The sequence below is a fragment of the Anabrus simplex genome, chromosome 4 (genome assembly GCF_040414725.1).
Source record: "Anabrus simplex isolate iqAnaSimp1 chromosome 4, ASM4041472v1, whole genome shotgun sequence".
NCBI lineage: Eukaryota > Metazoa > Arthropoda > Insecta > Orthoptera > Tettigoniidae > Anabrus > Anabrus simplex.
The window spans coordinates 206,825,523-206,848,285 of NC_090268.1; the positions used below are offsets into that span (position 1 = coordinate 206,825,523).

Below are 22,763 nucleotides of genomic sequence, written 5' to 3' on the forward strand. Positions count from 1 at the left end.
AGGAAATCTCACAAATGGCCAATGAGCGTCCGATCCTTTCCTTCACCTACCAATCACATTCACTTTTATTTTCTCCAATTGGAGCACAGAAATTAGTGCTGACGAAGAACATTTGGGAATCCTCGAGAAATTACGAAATTGATGCAGCTTTACGAAACCGGAAATCTCCCACGCCGATGTGGCGCGTGTGGTACAGTATGCATCAGAATTACCATGACGATTGAATAATTTTAAAATCATATTAACATCAAACAAATTAAACAATTCCAAAATTCACATACCGAGAAGAGACAAAACGGAAAACAAATGAACAAATACATTACATATATACAATTTCATCGCCATTTTCCGAGTCCAAATAATAGAATCCCAATAATCACAACATATTTGAGTCATATTTTGCCTACATCTCCCCTTAACAGCTTCAGGGTTCGAAGGTAATAGCCCGCATTTCTTAAACGCATTTTGTAAGATTTCATGCAAAATAGCATGAATTTAATTATACAACCAAAATCATGCTTCGTGATATCCCCATATTCCATTCCCCATTCTTGTACTTTTAACATAGACTTCAGCTCCTCAGCAACGGGTAGATGGAAAGCAAAATTTTAAAACTGTTTTGGTGTCTGGGTAGAACACGTATATCGCCAAGAGTTTTTAACTTATTGTACCGGGCGGTACACCTCCACGCCGTCTACTGGAGGAAGCCTGAACTTTAACAACCATGTTAATTCTAAAGTTTCTCAGAAGATGTCGCTATTGTAAATTTTGAAAAGTTCTGAACTGTGCCTTTTTCGATTTATATTTGTTTGCTCTGTAGTAAGAAGTGTGAACATTTTCTTCTAGATGGCACTACTTAAGAACTACAATTGTGCACCCTAGTGCGAAGTGAAGGAACCTTTTTTGAAGAAATTTTGTAGTCATAAGTTTGTTCTTTGTTAAATTTATTTCAGTTATTTTTTGGGTTGGCAGTATAACCCTTCTCTTTCCGCTTGTTTTGAATTTACCCAATCCTGAATTTCTCTAATTAAATTTTGACCAATAACGTATGTCTTCTCCGATATGGAGATGTTGCTTTATACTACCCAATAAAATTGAGGGGGGTGTGGGGTCTCATTCTTGAAAGGTCTCGAATGTTCCACGAGGGTATTTAAACTGCTGATTTTCTGGTCTCCGGGCCACTTCAGTAACATCTATACTAGTGTGATTATGTAGCAGGGGGCGGGAAGCGCCTCTTTCTTCGGGCAGCAGTTCATCCCTAAGGTAATGGCCTTTTAATAACTTCTTTTCTTGCTAGCTCAGCAGTTTAACCCTCGGGGCAGGTTCGAAACTTTTATCATGTAAACTTCCTTTAAAATGTAAAAGACACTTGGTATAAATTCTGTCTCTTTAACTACAAATTGGGATAGAGAGTGCCTAACCCTCTCGAGCTCCCACTCATATTGTTATGAGGTGACTACGTTTTCATAACAGTTTCCCTTCTCTTCGTAATGTAATAAAGTTTTCCTATCGTGTCACCTCCGTAGTATGGGATTAGCCCTTGCATAAACGGCCTAGTGCCAAATAGGTTTTAAAAGGGTGTATTAGGAGTGCAAGTTACGCCTCCACTCAAGTTGGTATTTTGGGGCCACGTAATTGTCCTGTTTCTTTACTGAATAGGCCTCAGTAGGTTGGGTATTTTTACCCCTGTTCTTGTGTGCCTGGAGGGCAGCTTGAAGGTTGAGTTTGGTGTGGCCTTTGAATAGGCTTGAACTTTGTGAGCAGGTTGCTCTTTCTTAAATTTGGTTTCTGTGTGCCTCGAGCAGGCTTAACTGGGTAATTGGGACCTAGTGCTCCTTGGCATGATTAGGGTGTTCTGCCCCTTTGTTGAACGTTGTTCATATGTAAAGTTGGGGTCATTGCTCAAGGATTGCGTGTCTGGGGGCTCGAAGCCCAATCCCATTAACAAATTGCAATTGTACATTCTTAATTTGTTGATATGCTACTGAGTACCTGTTATACTTGTTATTTCTTGATCTTGAAAAGAAAATATAACCTTTGTTAAATTTTAAATTAACTTAAATTTCGTAAGTTGAGACCTATTCATTCCAGCACCTTCTTTCACCTCTGCTGTTCCACAGATACCTCGGAACAGTTTTTGCTAATTTTGTTCTGTGGTTTGTGGGTTGGCGACAGTTATCCTTTCTTTCCGCCTGTTTTGAATTTAACCAATCACTAATTTTTGTAATTAATTTCTGACCTATAGTGTCTTTCTTTTTCGATGTTGATGTGTAACTTTCAGCTATCCAATAAAATTGAGGGGGTGTGTCTACTCATTCCTGAAAGGTCTCGAATTTTCCACGAGGGTATAAAAACTGCTGATTTTCTTGTCTCGGTGGCGCTTCAGTAACATCTAACTTAGTGTGTGGATATGTAGCAGGGGGCGGGAAGCGCCTCTTTCTTCAAGCAGCAGTTCTTCTACAAGGTAATGGCCTTTTAACATCTCTATTTTTTGCTAGCTCAGCAGTTTAACTCTCGGAGAAGGTTCGAAACCTTTAATATGTAACCCACCTTTTTAAAATGTAAATTTCCTTTCAGTCTATGTAAAAACTACCTATTTCTTTCACTGTAAAGCGGGGATAGAGAGTGCTTCACCCTCTCGAACTCCCCTTCATTTTGAAATGGAGGTGATTACGTTTTCATAACCGTTCTTCTCTCCTTTAATGTAGTAAAGTTTTCTCATACGGGTCACCTCCCTAGCTTGGGATTAGCCCCTGTATTATCGGCCTAGCGCCACATAGGTTTTAAGACAAAAACTTTGTGTAGGAGTGCAAAATTACGCCTACATCCCCTTTGCTTTGGGCCAGTAACTTAACCTGATGTTTTGTTTTCTTCATGCGAAGGCCCCGTAGGTTGGGTATTAATTACCCCTGTTTCCTGGTGTGCCTTGAGGGCAGATAGAAGTGAAGTTTGTTGTGACCTTTGAGAGGCTTGTAAAATTGAGAGCGGGTCTGCTCTTTTCCTTAACATTGTAATTAGGAGCTAGTGCTCCTTGGCATGATGGGGTTTTCTGCCCCTTTGTTCATTTGGTAACCTGGTAAAGTTGAGCTAATCGCTCAGAGATTGTGTGAGTGTGGGGCTCGAAGCCCAAAACCTGGTAAAAAAAAAACCTCGGAACACTTATGATTGAAGTCTCAGTTGACAGATAAAAGAGGTTACCTGTTGAAGAAAAACCAAAAAAAAAAAAAAAAATTCGAAATGTAGTTTTCATTAAATAGCTCTTCAAAATAAGGCGAAATGTGTACTAAATATGTGACGTCACATGTATACTCTGTTATAAGATGGTACTATGTTGACTCGACTGGTCAGTTGTATACTGTTCCGGGATATCTGTGGAACGCAGAGGTGAAAGAATGTGCCGGGGTGAATGGGTCTAACTACCAAATCAAAGTTAATTTAAAACTTTTAACAAAGGTTATATTTTCAGGAAAAAAAACAACAAAATTATAACAACGTTTCACTGGGTGAAATAACAATTTGGAAACAAGACTTAGAAGGATCCAAGATTTCAGAATTGTGACACTCTTGGGCTACAAGCCCCTAGTTTTACAATTTTCAGCTCCTAGCTCGACATTACAACACACTAATTGTTTCAAAGGGCAGAAATCCCCTAAAACATGGAGCACTAGCTTCTAATTACAATATCGAGCCTCCCAGAGGCACTTTTACAACACTAGAAAAGAGCTGACCCGCTCTCAGTTTTTCAAGCATATTCAAGGCAATATCAGAACCTTACAATTACGTGCCATCAAGGCATAACTTACAGAAATGAAACAGGGGTATCTTGTACCCAACCTACTGGGCCTTAGCAGAAAAAGAACAGGTGAAGTAAATGGCCCGAAACACCAAATTGAATGGGGGTGTGTACTTGCACTCCTAGATATGCATTCTAGAACCTAAAAGGCACTATGCCGATGAAACAGGGGCTACTCCCAGACTATGGAGGTGACTCGTACCAGGAATAATTTAAGACATTACGGAAAGGAAGAAAACCAGTTACAAGACGTAGTCACCTCAAACCAATATGAAGGGGAGCTCGAGAGGGTAAATCACTCTCTATCCCCGAGTTACAATTGCAGATTTTGGGAAATTTTCACATTAGCCGGCAGAAACTTACATTTTAGAGAAGTAGGTTACATATTAGAGTTTCGGACCTATCCCTCGGGTTAAACTGCGGAGCGAGCAAGAAATAAAGATGTTAAACGGCCATTACCTTGCTGAAGGACAGCTGCCTGATGAAAGAGGCACCTCCCTCCTCCTGCTTCACATACACACACTCACTTAGATGTTGATCAAGTGGCCAAGAGCCGTGAAAACCGCAGTTTATAAACCCTCGGGGAAAGTTCGAGACCTTTCATCAATAATCAAGGCACACCCTCTTACTTTTACTTTTATTGGCTAGCGTAAGGTTACACACCAAATCGAAGAAGAAGCCTGTGATAGGCCAAAAATTAATTACAGAAATTAGGGATTGGCTGAATTCAAAACTGGCGGAAAGAAATGATCAATATTGCCAACCCAAAAATGAATGAACATAATTTAGTAAAGAACAAACTTATGAATACAAAATTTCTTCCACGAACCTGCTACGCAAGCGTAGCAGGGGGAGAGGTGATACTCCCACGTGGCGCGTCCCAGGTGGCGGATAGGGGGGTCCTAACCGGCTTGCCGGCGGACTTGAGGGAAATAAAATACCTCTCGCGGACCAAACACACACCCCCTGTGGGTGGGGGAGGCAGACGAATAATACACCCACGGTATCCCCTGCCTGTCGTGAGAGGCGACTAAAAGGGGCGACCAAGGGATGCTTGGATTAGAACCATGAAACTCCTTTTGATTAGTACCATCACGCGTGGAACACCATCGGTCGCTTTTACTTGGGAGTAGTACCACTGTGTTAGGTACTCCATATTTTTGTGATTCGTAGCACTCGAGTGGGGTTCAGTGTGGGTTTCCAGTACCCGTGAGTCGTGCCCGTGTGTGCAACACCGCAGGTCTGGGCGTTGCCTGTGAGTTGTACCCGTGTGAGCGACACCACGCGTCTGGGCGTAGCCTGTGAGTTGTACCACTATATGAGCGACACCGTGGGTCTGCGTTGCCAGTGATTAGTACCCACTATGTGAGGAACACCACGGGAATGCTGGCGCCCGTGCTTAGTACACCTAGGTGAGGAACCTCATCGGTTTGCGTTGGCTCTGAGTGGCGCCATTGTGTGAGAAACACCATAGGTCTGCGTTACCTTTACGACGTACAATACTTGTGAGTAGTACATTAATGCTTGGAACACCGTGAGTATACGCTACCTTTGATTAGTACCGCAGCTCGAGAAATATCATGGTTCTATTGTACTCGCGACTTGTACCATATTGAGGGCCCGTAGACCTGGTTTTTGGACCCCTTTAGACATCAAGCATAATCGATTCAGGACTGTGCTTTATAAGTGGTCCCTTGGTCAGTAATACTATTATTTGTGACCGTTTTTGAGTCGGATCCACTGTTCTTTTGTTTGTTTGTTTCTTGTTTGTTTTTGTTATTTTTTGGGTTCATGTCTATCCATTCATTTTTTATGACATTTTTATTTATTTTGGTCAGTGGATTTTTTTAATTTTTGTTATTTCATTTCGTACCATTAGAGGCCGATGACCTCGATGTTAGGCCCCTTTAAACAACAAGCATCATCATCATCAACAAAATTTCTTCAAATAAAGTTCCTTCACTTCGCACCAGGGTGCATGATCATAGTATTTGTAGTGTCATCTGTTGCAGAAAGTCCAAACTTCCTGATAAATGGTAAACAAAACACGTATAATTTTATGCATTGCTGGAAACTTCACAATCACAAAATTAATGTGGTGACATCTTCTGAGGAAAAGTTTAAGTAGATCTAGTTCCAAGTTCTGTGTTTCTCCTGTAGAGGAGTTCTAATTAGCGCAAGATTTAAATGTGCGGCGTAGAAGTGTACCGCCCGGTACATATACAAAAACAAATTTTATAATAGTTACTTGTAATATTACTCCCGAACTCTTAAATTATGTCTCTTATTTCTCATATCGGCGGGAATTAGGCTGCGTGGACCTGTGAGTGGTGCCATTGTGTGTAATATACCGTGGGTCTTCATTACCTTTGATTAATACCGCCATGCATGATACACCATTAGTCTATGTTACCTGTGATTAGTACCTCTATAGGAGGAACACAATGGTTCTGCTTTACCAGTGATTTGTACCATTATATGGGGCCATCTTCCCAGTAATTTAGACATTGTGAATTGGACCCACTGCTCATTTTTCTTTCACTATACTTTCTTCATCATCATATTTTAAATTCTAGTCAGTGGATACATTTTGAATTTTCATTTCGTTGCACCTTGTACCATTAAGGGCAGATGACCTAGCTGTTCGGCTCCTTTAAATAACAAATACATAAGTCATGACAACTATTTTTTTTCTCGCGACCTGGAACAACACGGAAAATCGGGAATATGCATTTGGAAACGTACGGTATGTACTTGCGTATAATGCCACTAGATGGTGTATGTAATTAACAGTGTGGGTTTAAGCATTCCCCCAAGTTTACTGTGTGAGTGAGAGCGTCACAAAATGGAAGTCAACAAGCAGGAGCAACGATCGTATACTAAAATAGCAGTTCCCGCGGCAGAAATGCACGCTAATGCCATGCAGAGTTGCGGAAAGCATTAGGTGTGCATTCCATGCCCTATAGAATAGTGTTGGCTAAGGAATGCATGATTCGAAGCAGTGTATCGATTCATTCAAGTGTCCGAGTGAATCGATTCACAGGAACGGCGAGCTCACGGCACACGATTGAGCTTACTCGCAGCGGACAGTGCTGAGTGGCGCACTCACTGGACGTTGACGGGGAGCCGAGCTTCCGCTGCAGGGAGACAGTGAATCATGGCACATTGAAAGAATCGTGAACGAGAACGACTCAGTGAGACACAAGATACTCGCGGCTCCTTATCGGCACACTGGACACTGGCGGTGAGCTGAGTTTCCGCTGCAGCGAGACATACAGTGTGCCATGGTACACTGAAAGAATCGTATGCTATAATGGACTCTCGAGCTCAGCTCATTTGAAAATAATACCCACTTGCATTCACTGTCCTCTTCTTACAGGGAGGTTTAAATAATAGAGGGATTTATTTGCAGTGTTAAAAAGGTAGTGAAAACATAATTCTGAAGTAGCTAGTAAGCAGTTAGGCTATTAGGTTATACTATTTATTAGTTTAATGAATCTTAGTATTCTAACTTAGTTGACATTTGACAATTAAACTCGACTCTAGCCTGACTTTTGACTATGAGTCATGCTCATGACCACTCAAAAGTACCTATTTTATATTGGGAAGAACGGCTCAGTATTCTCTCAGTTCACATGTCACATCGTTGCACAAGACTTCAATCATATGTGGACAGTAAGTGAGCCTACTGACGCAATAACTTAACCAACAGAATGTTGAATCAGAAACCAGCGGGCTACTGTACATCTCGGGTAGCCTATACAAAATATGACGATTTAAAAAAATCCTCAGCTGATAGAAAAATACATATTTTCAAAAATGACTAAGCGAGTTGGACGTGCGGTTAGTATCGCGTAGCTATGCGCTTGCATTCGGGAAATGGTGGGTTCGAATCCCACCGTCGGCAGCCGTTAAGATGGTTTTCCGTAGTTTCCCCATTTTCACACCAGGAAATGCTTGGACTGTACCTTAATTAAGGCCATGGCTGCTACCTTCCTAGTCCTACATTTTCCCTCCTGCGTCGCCGGAAACCTTCGATGTATTAGTGACTAGCATTTTTTTCCAAGAAAGGAGTTTATAGTATGAAGACCAGATGGCAGCAGCGAGCACTGAATGCTGTTGCTGCTGTCTGACCAGTAGGCCCTACATACTACACAGATGGAGTAGGAGTGGTGACTAATGTGGCGTGAATCGGATCACTGTATCGATCCAGTAAGGTGAACGGAATCAAATGAATCGATTCAGTAAAATGAATCGATTGTCCCATCACTACTATAGAACAGTGGTGAGGTAGGTGGAAACCTCGCCCAGGTCGTCCAGTGTCCATGCACAAAGATGTACGGAATGGTCTGTAACCGGTGGAGGAGACCTGTCCCTTGTATGTAGTCTTGTGTATTTGCTGTCTATACCATAATAAAACAACGTCTACCAATGTCCTGTGTCGTGTCATTTTCCTACGAGAATCTCCTGCAGTCAGAATTTGTCTTCAGGCATTATGCATAAGTACATGCTCTATATTTCCAAATGCCACGAACCTACTACGATGGCGTAGCAGGGGGAGAGGTGATACTCCCACGTGGCGCGTCCCAGGTGGCGGATAGGGGGGTCCTAACCGGCTTGCCGGCGGACTTGAGGGAAATAAAATACCTCTCGCGGACCAAACACACTACCTCCTGCGGGTGGGGGACACACATGCAGAATACACCCGCGGTATCCCCTGCCTGTCGTAAGAGGCGACAAAAAGGGGCGACCTTGGCGCGGACATGGATTGCGGTTTGGTATAATGTGATGGACCTCCTGTGGATGGGAGAGGCTGAATACATCCATAGGTAATCCCTGCCTGTCGTAGAAGGCGACTTAAAGGGTCATGTGGCCATGGTCCCCTCTTTATTTTTTTATTATTTTTCCGAGGGTCAGATGTAGACCATTCAAAATTTGATGTGCGTGCTGCCCGGCGATGGAGCTCCTATGTGTGCGACTACGCTCGAAAGCCCGTGCCAGCAACCACCCAGGACGCGGCGGGTGGGAGTATCATGTACCCGGGCAGTGGTATCCGCCTGACAACACAGGTCCCCGCACAGCCGAATGCCAGAAGGACATATTATTATTAATTATTTTTATCTTTTTCTCTATATTTAGTGCTCTGTAAACGCGATGGGGTACATGCTATTGCGGGTGACTGGAGGAAGGGAGTCTTAGTGCTCATTGCCTCAGTCATGCCGTATTAGGCATCGTCCAACATCGGACCCCGGGCAGTACCTGCTATGACCAGGTGGGTATTGCCTTGGCTGCTTGGTTCGGCTACAGAGACCCCTGATCGGAGTGGGTGGTATTCGGGGAGGATGCTATCGGGCATGGCTTCCAAACGAAGTCTGCTCTCTCAAGGTGGTCGCCCACCTAAGTCTTTAACTTTTGCTTCCCTGAGAGGTTCAACTCCCTGGGAACATGCGCAGCGTGAAGGAATGGGATCCAGCTTCCCTAGGTTTCTGGTCGCTACCAGAACCGATGGGAACGATTTTAAGCTGGTGAAGTCGGTCCTTTTTAGTCGGCACATCGAAGGCGTCTATGGCGAACTGGAGGAACTTAAGAAAATGCGCAACGGTAGTTTGCTTCTCAAGACTCGTACAGCACTGCAAGCTGATCAGTTGCTTAAGTGCGAGCACTTTGGCGAAATCCCCGTCAAAGTAGAGGAGCATAAGTCCTTGAACCTGGTTCGCGGAGTCATCTTTCACCGCGACCTTATTTTGAACACTGACGACGAGTTGATGGAAGACATGAAGAACCGTGGCGTGACACACGTCCGGCGCATTACGCGCAAGGTCAACGGTGAAGACGTTGCCACTGGTGCCTTTATTGTCTCTTTCAAGTTGTCAGTGTTACCAGAGAAAGTCAAGGTAACCACTTATCGTTGCGATGTGAGGCCGTACATCCCGCCTCCTATGCGATGCTATCAATGCCAGCGATTCGGACATATGGTATCTCGCTGTTCGAATCAGGCTGTATGTGGTACATGTGGACGAGTAGCTCACGGCGCGGAGGAGTGCACAACTCCATACAAGTGCACTAACTGCTCCGGTTTTCATTCTCCTCGGGATCGGAATTGTCCGACATACCCGAGTGAGAAGAAGATCCAGGAGATCAAGACCCTGGATGGTCTTTCCTACCAGGAAGCGCGCCGTAAGTTTCATTCTATGAATACACCTGCCCGTACACTCGACTATAGCTTGATAGCTCAGAGTCTTCCAGGTTCGTCATTTACGACCAAGACACCTGTCCAGACCGCTGCGCCCAAGGCGACTGTTGCTGCTCCCAGCAACGTCGCAAATAGTCAAAGCTCGAAGGGGGGGACCACCCCACCTTCTTTTGATGACGGGATGGATGTCGCGCTGTCCTCTACATCTACGGATGTAGAATTAGATAGTGTTTAGGCTAACGAGCATTTTTCGCTCATAACCTAACACTCCTTTTACAGTCCACACTATGACACTGTTACAGTGGAATTGTAATGGTTATGACAGGCATCTTGCTGAGTTACGTCAGCTTATTAGTGAGTACGCAGCGAGTATAGTCTGTATTCAGGAGACCAATTTCAGACCTGGTCATCATACGGTCTTGAGGAATTTCAAACTATACTCGACAGAACGATACTATGCTCACCGGGCTTCCGGAGGCGTTGGCATTTTTGTACGTTCTGATAGCTACAGCGAAGAGGTTCCATTACGAATCCCTCTAGAGGCTGTAGCTGTTCGCGTCTCGCTGCCTGTCATAGCAACAGTGTGTAATGTTTATCTTCCACCCGGCCAGCATCTGAACATCAATGATGTCGCTGATCTTATAGATCAGCTTCCACCACCCTTCCTCTTATTGGGCGATTTTAACGCCCATCACCCCATATGGGGCTCTGAGACGCCTTGTCCCCGAGGAAGAGAGTTGGAAACACTTATAACAGATCTGGATTTATGTATTTTGAACACAGGGGAACCAACTCACTTTAGTGTACGTTACGGCACATACTCTCGCATAGACGTAAGTCTATGCAGCCGAACGTTGGTTCCACTGCTTCGGTGGAATGCACACGATGATCTCTGTGACAGTGACCATTTTCCGATTATTCTTACTTTGTTGAAACATAAACCCGTCGAGGCTCCCCCTCGATGGATTCTTAAACATGCTGATTGGCCAAAGTACACATCACTAGCTGTCTTTCACGATGATGTCAGGCGGACCGTCGGCGAGGAAATAACTTACGTCACCCAAGTTATTCTTGCTGCTGCTGAGGAGTCCATTCCGTTTTTCTCGGGGGCTCCTCGCCGAAAACTCGTTCCTTGGTGGAACGATGAAATAGCAGCAGCCATCAAAGAACGCCGTCGCGCTCATAAACGTTACCGTCGACAGCCTACTGTGGCCAACTTGGTAACATTTAAGAAACTCCGCGCTAAGGCGCGAGTTCTTATTCGACAAAGTAAGAAGGCTTCATGGGAGAGATATGTGTCGTCCATGACGTCGCATACTCCATCATCTCAAGTGTGGACGAAACTTCGACGAATTTCGGGTATTCAAGGATCATCTGTTGTACCGGGAATTTCCATTGCAGGCAGTGTCGCCACTGATCCCCTCGCGATTGCTAATCATCTCGCTAGTCATTTCGCGGATGTCTCTGGCTCCGGGAATTACAATCCTGATTTCCTCCCTCTGAAGCGGGAGGCTGAACGTCATCACCTTAGTTTTGCCACCCAAGCTTCAGAGGACTACAACGTGCCCTTTACGGAGTGGGAACTCCGCAGCGCATTAGCGCTTTGCAAGGACACGTCTCCTGGACCGGACAACATCCATAACCAGATGTTGAAACACCTTAGTGATGATAGTTTACTATATCTCCTTCGTGTGTTCAACCGAATCTGGACAGAGGGTGATTTTCCGTCTCAGTGGCGAGAGGGCATAGTCATCCCTGTCCTCAAGCCTGACAAAGATCCTAAGTATGCAGGAAGTTACAGACCGATTTGTCTTACAAATTGCCTGTGTAAGCTCTTTGAGAGGATGGTAAATCGCAGACTCGTGTGGTGTCTGGAGAAACAAGGACTCTTGTCCGAGTACCAAAGTGGATTTCGAGCCGCTCGATCCACCACAGACCACTTGGTACGCCTGGAGAGCTCTGTCCAGGATGCGTTTCTCCGCAAACAGCACTTGGTAGCTGTCTTCTTTGATTTGGAGAAGGCCTACGACACCACCTGGCGATATGGCATCCTTTCAGTCCTGCATCAATGGAGATTCCGAGGTAACTTGCCGGTATTTATTGCGAATTTTTTGTCCCTCCGTCTATTCCGTGTCCGAGTAGGGAGGACATATTCGCAATACCACGTTCAAGAAAATGGAGTACCACAGGGATCGGTTCTTAGTGTCACTCTGTTCGCGATTGCCATAAACGGTATTGTCGCGGCTGCTGGTCCAGCCGTCATACCGTCCCTATATGTGGATGATTTTGCTCTGCACTATAGCTCGTGCAGTATGGCAGTCGCAGAGCGACAGTTACAGCAAGCTATTAGGAGGGTGGAGAAGTGGACCTTAGAACATGGCTTTCGGTTTTCTGCCGCAAAGACCTCCGTTGTCCACTTTTGTCGTCAACGTACACTTCACCCTCATCCTGAGCTTTATCTAGGTAATGTCGTTCTTCCAGTTGTTGACACCTACCGATTTCTTGGGCTCCTTTTTGACAGTAAATTATCGTGGGAGCCACACGTGCGGCAGTTAAAAGTGCAATGCACTAGGAAGCTTAATATCCTTAAGTTTCTTAGCAGCACTTCTTGGGGGGCTGACCGCGCGGTGCTCCTGCGATTCTATCGGGCACACATTTTATCCCGGTTAGACTACGGCAGTGCAGCATATGGCTCCGCAAGACCAAGCGTTCTTGCGAAGCTGAACAGTATCCACCACAGCGGGGTTAGGTTGGCGACGGGAGCTTTTCGTACAAGCCCCATCGCTAGCCTGCTCGCTGAGTCTGGTGTGCCGCCTTTACACCTGAGGCGCCAGCAACTTCTACTTACATATGCTGCAAATTTGCGACAGATGCCACTTCATCCCAGCTATCCTTGCGTGTTCAACAATGGCAACCGTTTGCTGTACGCTGCTCGTCCTCGAGCGACGCGGCCGGTTGGGATACGCTTGGATAACATTTCCGAATTGTTTGACGTACCTTCGGTTCCTTGCCTTGTCAGACAACCAAGTGGGGTACCTCCGTGGGTCGTACGACGACCTGCAGTAATCCTGGATCTGCACACTGGTCCAAAGGAAAACACGGACCCTTCGATTTATCGGAGGCTCTTCCTGTCCGTTGTTGGCCGCTATCCAGGTTCAGTCGTCGTCTACACGGATGGTTCAAGGTCAGATACGAAGGTGGGCTGTGCGTTCGTTGTTAACAATGATAGGTTCCTTTTTGCTCTTCCGGCAACCTGTAGTGTGTACACAGCAGAGCTCTATGCTATCTATGAGGCTCTGCGGTACGCACCGTACAATGAGCGCCGACACTTTCTTCTGTGTACCGACTCCTTGAGTTCGCTCCAGTCTATAGATACCTGTTTCCCTCGGCACCCTCTGGTGCAGCTAATCCAGGACCTGCTGGCCGGGTGTTGGGATGCTGGCACCAGAATCACATTTCTGTGGCTCCCAAGCCACATGGGCATAGAGGGAAACGAGTTAGTAGATCAGGCTGCCAAGGAGGCAGTTACACTGCCCACGTTGCCTTTCCAGGTTCCAGTAAGTGATATTCGCTCCCAGCTGAGACATCTTGTTATGTCCCATTGGGGATGGAGTGGCAGGCCATTCCACTTCCCAATAAGCTGAGAGCTATAAAAGGAACAACGAAGGTATGGAGGACTTCCCTTCGGGCTTCGCGGAGGGAAGCCGTGGTATTATGTCGTCTTCGGATCGGCCACGGTATCTTGACTCACTCGCATCTTTTGAAAGGAGAACCCCTTCCGGTGTGTACCTGCGGCGGCCACCTTACCGTGGTGCACATCCTTACGGAGTGTGTGGACCTGGTCGATCTGCGCCGTAGTCTTAACCTTCCGAGTACTATCTCCCTTATCTTGCGTGATGACGAGCAGTCAGCAGACCTCGTCATCCGCTTTATGAGGGATAGTGGACTGTTTTCTCGTGTGTAATGCTGTCCTTTGTCCTAGTGTGTTTTGTGTCACTTTCGCTTTTATCCTATTGACTTAATTTTAGTTTGTTTTGCTTATTTTAATGTGTTATTTTAACGTCTCTCGTAAATTATGTACTACCAGGCAATGTCTTATTCTTTTGTTTTCCTGTAATTTCTCTTGTTTTATTAGAAAATAAGGCATTGCGTATTAGATCCACTGATTGTTTTAATCTCACCCTCATTTTTCTCCATCATTTTTAAACTCTAGTCAGTGGATATGTTTTTAAAATTTTAACATCATCTCTCATGTCGTTTATCACATTCCATTAGGGGCCGATGACCTTCGATGTTAGGCCCCTTTAAACAACAAGCATCATCATCATCATCATCATATTTCCAAATGCATAACTTAGATTTTCCGACCACTATCGGCAGCCCTGAAAATGGTTTTCCGTGGTTTCCCATTTTCACACCAGGCAAATGCTGGGGTTGTACCTTAATTAAGGCCACGGCCGCTTCCTTCCAACTCCTAGGCCTTTCCTATCCCATCGTCGCCAAAAGACCTATCTGTGTCGGTGTGACGTAAAGCCCCTAGCAAAAAAAAAAAAAGATTTTCCGTGTTGTCTCATGTTCGCGAGAAAAAAAAAAGTTGCCATGACTTCTGACTCGACTCTCGTACATCATCAGTATATCTGAGTGCTAAATATTGTTTTGGACCAATCTAGGATGGAATATGTTGGCATTTTACTCGAAAAGTTCACGGGTCGTCCAGCCATTTTCTTAGCGTCGAATTGCGCATTCATAAGATATACTCTAGTATATCTATGAACAATCACAATGTGTAGAATTATAGAATTATAAATTTACGTCTACAATGTTATGATTTACTTTAACATCAATGGAATCAGTTCCATCAGTGGGTGTTTATCTTTACACTATCATTAGTGGAGCCAGTTTCCCTGCAGCATTCTCAGTAATTAGTGTTGTGGTGTTTCATCATATCCATCTCGGAATTTAGAAAGATGGTTCATCACTATTACAAAGCTCCTGCGGTTGGGGGACGCAGATGTCGGAAACACCCCCGGTATCCGCTGCCTGTCGTAAGAGGCGACTATAAAGGGCGAAATAGGCGCGGACATGGATTGCGATTTGGTATAATGTATTGGACCCCCTGTGGATTGGGGGGCGGGGGGTGCTGAATACATTCACAGGTAATCCCTGCCTGACGTAGAAGGCAACAAACTGTTATGTGGCCATGGTCCCCTCTTTATTTTTATTGATTTTGAGGGTTAGTTGTAGACCGATTCTAAATTTTTGATGTGCGTGCTGCTCGGAGATGGGCTTCTTATGCGAGCAATTACGCCCAAAATCCCGCTTGTGACCACTCAGGAAGGGGCGGTTGGGAGTGCCATGTACCAGTGCAGTAGTATCTGCCTGACAACACAGTCCCCACACATCCGAATGCCAGAAGGACGTATCACAGTACTATTAATTGTTTATTATTTTGTCTCGGACCTCGGGCAGTACCGGCTACGACCTGGTGGGTAATGCCTTGGCTGCTTGGTTCGGTTAGAGAGACCTCTGGTCGGAGTGGGTGGCATTCGGGAAGGATGATTTCGGGCATGGCTTCGAAACGTCTTCGACCTGCCCAAGGTGGTCCGCCACCGAAGTCTTTAACTTTTGATTCCCCGGGGGTTAACCCCCGTGGGAACATGCGCAGCGTAAAGGAATGAGGTCCAGCTTCCCTAGGTTTCTGGATGCTACCAGAACAGATGGGCACGATTTTAAGCTGATAAAACCAATCCCTTTTTAGTAGACCCCCTGTGGGTGGGGGACGCAGCTTAAGAATGCATCCACGGTATGCCCTGCCTGTTGTAAGAGGCGACTAAAAGGGGCCTAAGGTGCTCTCAACTTGAGAGCGTGGGTTGGTGACCACGGGGCCCGTGGCTGAGATCTGGCAGTGCCTAGGGAGTTTTTCATTTTCACGCCCTTCGTGGCCCTCGCCTTTCTTCACCCGTTACTTCATTTTTCGAAGTGACGGATCCCTTCTTATTTCTTCCTTTTTCTTCCTTTTGCACTGTCTACCCCTGTTGGTGGGGATGCAGACGAATAATACAACCACGGTATCCCCTGCCTGTCGTGAGATGCGACTAAAAGGGGCGACCAAGGGATGATTGAATTAGAACCATGAAACTACTTTTGATTAGTACCATCACGCGGGGAACACCATGGGTTGCCTGTACTTGCGAGCCACGAACCTGCTACGCAGGCGGAGCAGGGGGAGAGGTGATACTCCCACGTAGCGCGTCCCAGGTGGCGGATAGGGGGGTCCTAACCGCCTTGCCGGCGGACTTGTGGGAAATAAAATACCTCTCGCGGACCAAACACACTACCCCCTTCGGGTGGGGGACGCACATGTAGAATACACACGCGGCATCCCCTGCCTGTCGTAAGAGGCGACTAAAGAACCATGAAACTACTCTTGATTCGTACCATCATGCGGGGAACACCATGGGTTGCATGTACTTGCGAGTAGTATCACTAACTTGGTAAGAAATAGGTTTGTGATTAGTTGCAGTAAAAAGCCTGGCTTGGTGGATTCCAGTACCCGTGCGTTGTATCCACGTGGGCAACACCACGGGTCTGGGCGTTGCCTGTGATTAGTACCACTATATGTGCGGCACCGTCGGTCTGCTTTGCCTGTGCTTAGTACCCAATACCGAGCTCGATAGCTGCAGTCGCTTAAGTGCGGCCAGTATCCAGTATTCGGGAGATAGTAGGTTCGAACCCCACTGTCGGCAGCCCTGAAAATGGATTTCCGTGGTTTCCCATTTTCATACCAGGCAAATGCTGGGGCTGTACTTTAATTAAGGCCACGGCCGCTTCCTTCCCACTCCTAGGCCTGTCCTGTCCCATCGTCGCCGTAAGACCTGTCTGTGTCGGTGCGACGTAAAACAACTAGCAAAAAAAGAAAATATAGTACCCAATATGTGAGAAACACCACGCGCATACCGGCGCCCGTGATTAATACATCTAGGTGAGGAACACTATGGGTTTGCGTTGCCTATCTGTGGCGCCATTATGAGAAACACCATAGGTCTGCGTTACCTGTACGATGTAAAATACTTGCGTGTAGTACCACTATCGGCAGCCCTGAAAATGGTTTTCCGTGGTTTCCCATTTTCACACCAGGCAAATGCTGGGGCTGTACCATAATTAAGGCTACGGCCGCTTCCTTCCAACTCCTAGGCCTTTCCTATCCCATCGTCGCCATAAGACCTATCTGTGTCGGTGCGACGTAAAGCCCCTAGAAAAAAAAAGTACCATCGTGTGTGGAACACCGTGAGTGTTCGCTACTTTTGATTAGTACCCCGACATGACAAATATCATGGTTCTACTTCACTCGCGACATGTACCATTCTGTGGGGCCTTAGACGTGGATTTTGCACCCCTTTAGACATCAAGCATCATTGTGCTTTATAAGTGGTCCCTTGGTCAGTAATACTATTATTTACGATCCTTTTTTTTGGTGTTTGATCCACTGTTTTTTTGTTTGTTTGGTTTTTTATTGTTTGTATTTTGTTGGGTTCATGTCCATCCATGACATTTTTTATTTGATTTTGTTCAGTGGATGAATTTGCCCTTTTTTTGTTATTTCATTTCGTACCATTAGGGGTCGATGACCTCGATGTTAGGCGCCTTTAAACAACAATCATCATCATCGTCGTCGTAAAACTTTTAATTTTCATTTCATTTCGTACCCCACGAACCTGCTACGCTGGCGTATCACGGGGAGAGGTGATACTCCCACGTGGCGCGTCCCAGGTGGCGGGTAAGGGGGTCCTAACCGGCTTGCCGGCGGACTTAAGGGAAATAAAATACCTCTCGCGGACCAAACACACTACCCCCTGTGGGTGGGGGACGCAGATGAAGAATAGACACAGGGCATCCGCTGCCTGTCGTGAGAGGCGACTAAAAGTGGCGACCAAGGGATGATTGAATTAGAACCATGAAACTACTTTTGATTCGTACCATCACGCGGGGAACATCATAGGATGCCTGTACTTGCGAGTAGTACCACTATATTAGGTACGAAATAGGTTTGTGATTAGTAGCAGTATAGAGCCTGGCCTGGAGGTTTTCCAGTACCCGTGCGTCGTACCCATGTGAGCGACACCGTGGGTCTGCGTTGCCTGTGATTAGTATCCACCATGTGAGGAACACCACGGGGCCCGTGGGACCGGCACCCGTGACTAGTACACCTAGGTGAGGAAACTCATCGGTTTGCGTTGACTATGTGTGGCGCCATTGTGTGCGAAACACCATCGGTCTGCGTTACCTGTACGAAGCACAATACTTGTGAGTAGTACCATCTTGTGTGGAACACCGTGAGTCTTCGCTACTTTTGATTAGTACCCCTGCACGAACCTGCTACTACGCAGGCTTAGCAGGGGGAGAGGTGATACTCCCACGTGGCGCGTCCCAGGTGGCGGATAGGGGGGTCCTAACCGGCTTGCCGGCGGACTTGAGGGAAATAAAATACCTCTCGCGGACCAAACACACTACCCCCTGCGGGTGGGGGACGCGCATGTAGAATACACCCGCGGTATCCCCTGCCTGTCGTAAGAGGCGACTAAAAGGGGCGACCAAGGGCGGACTGAATTAGAACCATGAAACTAATTTTGAATCGTACCATCACGAGGGGAACACCATAGGATACCTGTATTTGCGAGTAGTACCACTAAATTCGGTACGCCACGAACCTGCTACGCTGGCGTAGCAGGGGGAGAGGTGATACTCCCACGTGGCGCGTCCCAGGTGGCGGATAGCGGGGTCCAAACCGGCTAGCCGGTGGACTTGAGGGAAATAAAATACCTCTCGCGGACCAAACACACTACCCCCTGCGGGTGGGGGACGCACGTGTAGAATACACCCGCGGTATCCCCTGCCTGTCGTAAGAGGCGACTGAAAGGGGCGACCAAGGGCTGACTGAATTAGAACCATGAAACTAATTTTGAATCGTACCATCACGCGGGGAACACCATAGGTTGCCTGTACTTGCGAGTAGTACCACTAAATTCGGTACGAAATAGGTTTGTGATTAGTGGCAGTTAAAGCCTGGCCTGGTGGATTCCAGTACCCGTGCGTCGTACCCATGTGTGCAACACCGCGGGTCTGGGCGTAGCCTGTTAGTTGTACCACTATATGAGCAGCACCGTGGGTCTGCGTTGCCTGTGATTAGTACCCACTATGTGAGGAACACCACGGGAATACCGGCGCCCGTGTTTAGTACACCTAGGTGGGGAACCTTCTCGGTTTGCGTTGACTCTGAGTTGGGCCATTGTGTGAGACACACCATAGGTCTGCGTTACTCATACGTATTGCAATACTTGTGAGTAGTACCATCTTTTGTGGAACACCGTGAGTCTTCGCTACTTGTGATTAATACCCCAACATGACACATAACATGGTTCTATTTTACTCGCGAAATGTACCATTCTGTGGGGCCTTAGACGTGGATTTTGCACCCCCTTTAGACACCAAGCATCATTGTGCTTTGTAAGTGGTTCCTTGGTCGGTAATAATGTTATTTTCGATCTGTATTGAGTCGGATCCACTGGTTTTTGTTTGTTTGTTTTGTGTTTTGTTGAGTTCCTGTCCATCCATTCATTCTTCATGCCATATTTTATTTTTATTTTGGTCAGTGGATGCCTTTGCAATTTTTGTTCTTTCATTTCGTACCATTAGGGGCCGATGACCTTCGATGTTAGGCCCCTTAAAACAACAAGCATCATCATCATCATCATCAAATTCGGTACGAAATAGGTTTGTGATTAGTAGCAGTAAAAGCCTGGCCTGGTGGATTCCAGTACCCGTGCGTCGTACCCATGTGTGCAACACCGCGGGTCTGGGCGTAGCCTGTGAGTTGTACCACTATATGAGCAGCACCGTGGGTCTGCGTTGCCTGTGATTAGTACCCACTATGTGAGGAACACCACGGGAATACCGGCGCCCGTGTTTAGTACACCTAGGTGGGGAACCTTCTCGGTTTGCGTTGACTCTGAGTTGGGCCATTGTGTGAGACACACCATAGGTCTGCGTTACTTGTACGTATTGCAGTACTTCTGAGTAGTACCATCTTTTGTGGAACACCGTGAGTCTTCGCTACTTCTGATTAATACCCCAACATGACACATACCATGGTTCTATTTTACTCGCGACATGTACCATTCTGTGGGGCCTTATACGTGGATTTTGCACCCCCTTTAGACACCAAGCATCACTGTGCTTTATAAGTGGTTCCTTGGTCGGTAATAATGTTATTTTCGATCTGTATTGAGTCGGATCCACTGGTTTTTGTTTGTTTGTTTTGTGTTTTGTTGAGTTCCTGTCCATCCATTCTTTCTTCATGCCATATTTTATTTTTATTTCGGTCAGTGGATGCCTTTGCAATTTTTGTTCTTTCATTTCGTACCATTAGGGGCCGATGACCTTCGATGTTAGGCCCCTTAAAACAACAAGCATCATCATCATCATGATTAGTAACCCAACATGACAAATATCATGGTTCTACTTTACTCGCGACATGTACCATTCTCTGGGGCCTTCGACATGGATTTTGCACCCCTTTAGGCATCAAGCATCATTGTGCTTTATGAGTGGTCCCTTGCTCAGCAATACCTTTATTTACTATCTTTGTTTGAGTTTGATCCACTGTTTTTTTTCCTTTGCTTGTTTTTTGTTTTTGTTGGGTTCATGTCTATCCATTCATTATGCCATTTTTTTACTTTATTTTGGTCAGTGGAATAATTTGAACTTTTTGTTATTTAATTTCGTACCATTAGGGGCCGATGACCTCGATGTTAGGCCCCTTTAAAAAACAAGCGTCATCATCATTTCGTACCCTCAGGGGCTGATGACGTATATGTTTTGCCCCTTAAAACAACGAGCATTATCTTCACCATCATCACCATAGCTTCCTTCCTATTCCTAGGCATTTCATGTCCCATCGTCACCATAGGTGCTATCTTTGTCGGTGCGACGTGAAGAAAAAAAAAGCATCTAAATTTAGCGCTTACACACGAATTTGACAAAACCGTAAAACTGAATTATGAGTGTTTCTACATTGAGGAAGTTATTACGGTATGATGCATGCATATATAATGATGACATGTGGATAAAAAGAGACATACGGACAGTGCGACCACGTGTTCAGTCGTTCGACCGTGCCTTCCGCTTCCTCCGTCACAGGATGCCGAAGTCAGTCTCAAACATTGTGGCACGGCGCTAAAGAGTAAGTTGGTTATTATTATTATTATTATTATTATTATTATTATTATTATTATTATTATCATTATTATTGTTACGGAGTTATCCGTGGAAGGCAGAGGTGAAAGAAGGTGCGGGCTGGAATGGGTCTAACTACAAGCCCGAAAGATGAATTAAAAATTTAAATAAAGGTTATATTTTCAATAGACAACAAGATTTAACAAATTTTCGCTAGGTGAAATAACAATGAAAAAAAATCATGTACAATTATACTTTACAAACGAAAGCATAAGTTAAGGGGTCCTTACAAATCCTGAGCTTCGAGCCCCAATTTCACAATCCTTGAGCTCTCAGCTCACAACCACAAATTACCAAAGGGCAGGAAACTCCTAATTAGATGGAGCACTTGCTCCCACCTAGTAATGTCAAGCCTCCTAGAGGCACCTTTCAAAACACCATAAAGAGCTGACCCGCTCTGAATCTTTCTAGCCTATTGCACCACTCCCGCGTCCAGGTGGGGATACACGAGTTCCAGACTAGCTCTTAATAACAATTTCATCTGCCAAATATTGCTGGGTTGTGAGTTCCGCGTGAGAAAGAACACCGATGGCCTACGGTAAATCCCAACCTACGTAGATGAACGTCTTCAACACGCTATCAGTCGGATACCGTACTTGTATGATACCGGAATTTATCGTAAAAATCAGATTATCATGGCTTGTCAAGAATTCCGTACATGTCATCATCATAATCGCAATCAGAATTAGTCATTATAAGCTTATATCTAATACTTATTCTAAATAGACATTGAAAGAATTTAATGTTTTCACTACTCAGCTTTTATTAATAAATTGGTCTAAGTATGATTTGAAATTAGGGTAGAATATCTTGAAAAATTATTTATACACTGTGGCTGGTTCCCTACGCAATCAGCATCTCTAAGTGACGTAATTATATTGCATTGGAGAAAAGAGGTTTAGAAAAACCTCTAACATAAAAAAGAAATGAAATCAGGCCTCATTTATCTATGTCCTAATCCTGGCCTGTCGAAGAATTGTATCATAATTAAGTAGTATCCAAGAAAATTAAATGAAAAGAAAAAAATAATTATATAATCAAGTAAAATTATTCAACATAATTGTAAAAATTGGATGCATCCAAATGAGTTAAGTAAACAAGCTATACTCCCTACTATATACAATGTTCAAGTTGGGTTTCAATTGAAAATGTGAAAACGCAAAGAAGGTGGCCAATAATTAATCAATTAATTAATTAATTAATTAATTAATATCTGGAATCTTTCCATATTAAACTGGATTGCTCCTGAAAATTACCAAAATTCAATCGTCTGAACCTAAATTCACATGCAATAAAAGAAATGCATATCTCTCGGCTGAACACTTCACATCAATGTCCACGCACAGTAGAAAAATCGTGTGAGAAAATTAATGTTTGTCCATTAGGGATTTTCTCTAGTTGAGGTTTCAAATTTTTGTATGTTTCATATTTCATTTCAACTGACCTCCATATAAGCAAATCTAAGTCCACTTTAAGTCGTAAGCA

General features: G+C 45.1%; 1 protein-coding gene across 1 annotated transcript in view; it reads left to right on the forward strand.

Moving 5' to 3' along the window:
- Window positions 1-21,217: 21,217 nt before the first annotated feature.
- The window catches only part of LOC136872573 (venom allergen 5.02), a 184,040-nt gene continuing 182,494 nt past the window's right edge, over window positions 21,218-22,763 (forward strand). Inside the window, exon 1 of the mRNA XM_068227489.1 lies at window positions 21,218-21,225. The gene's annotated coding sequence lies outside the window, so the exon portion shown is untranslated. The remainder of the gene's footprint in view (window positions 21,226-22,763) is intronic.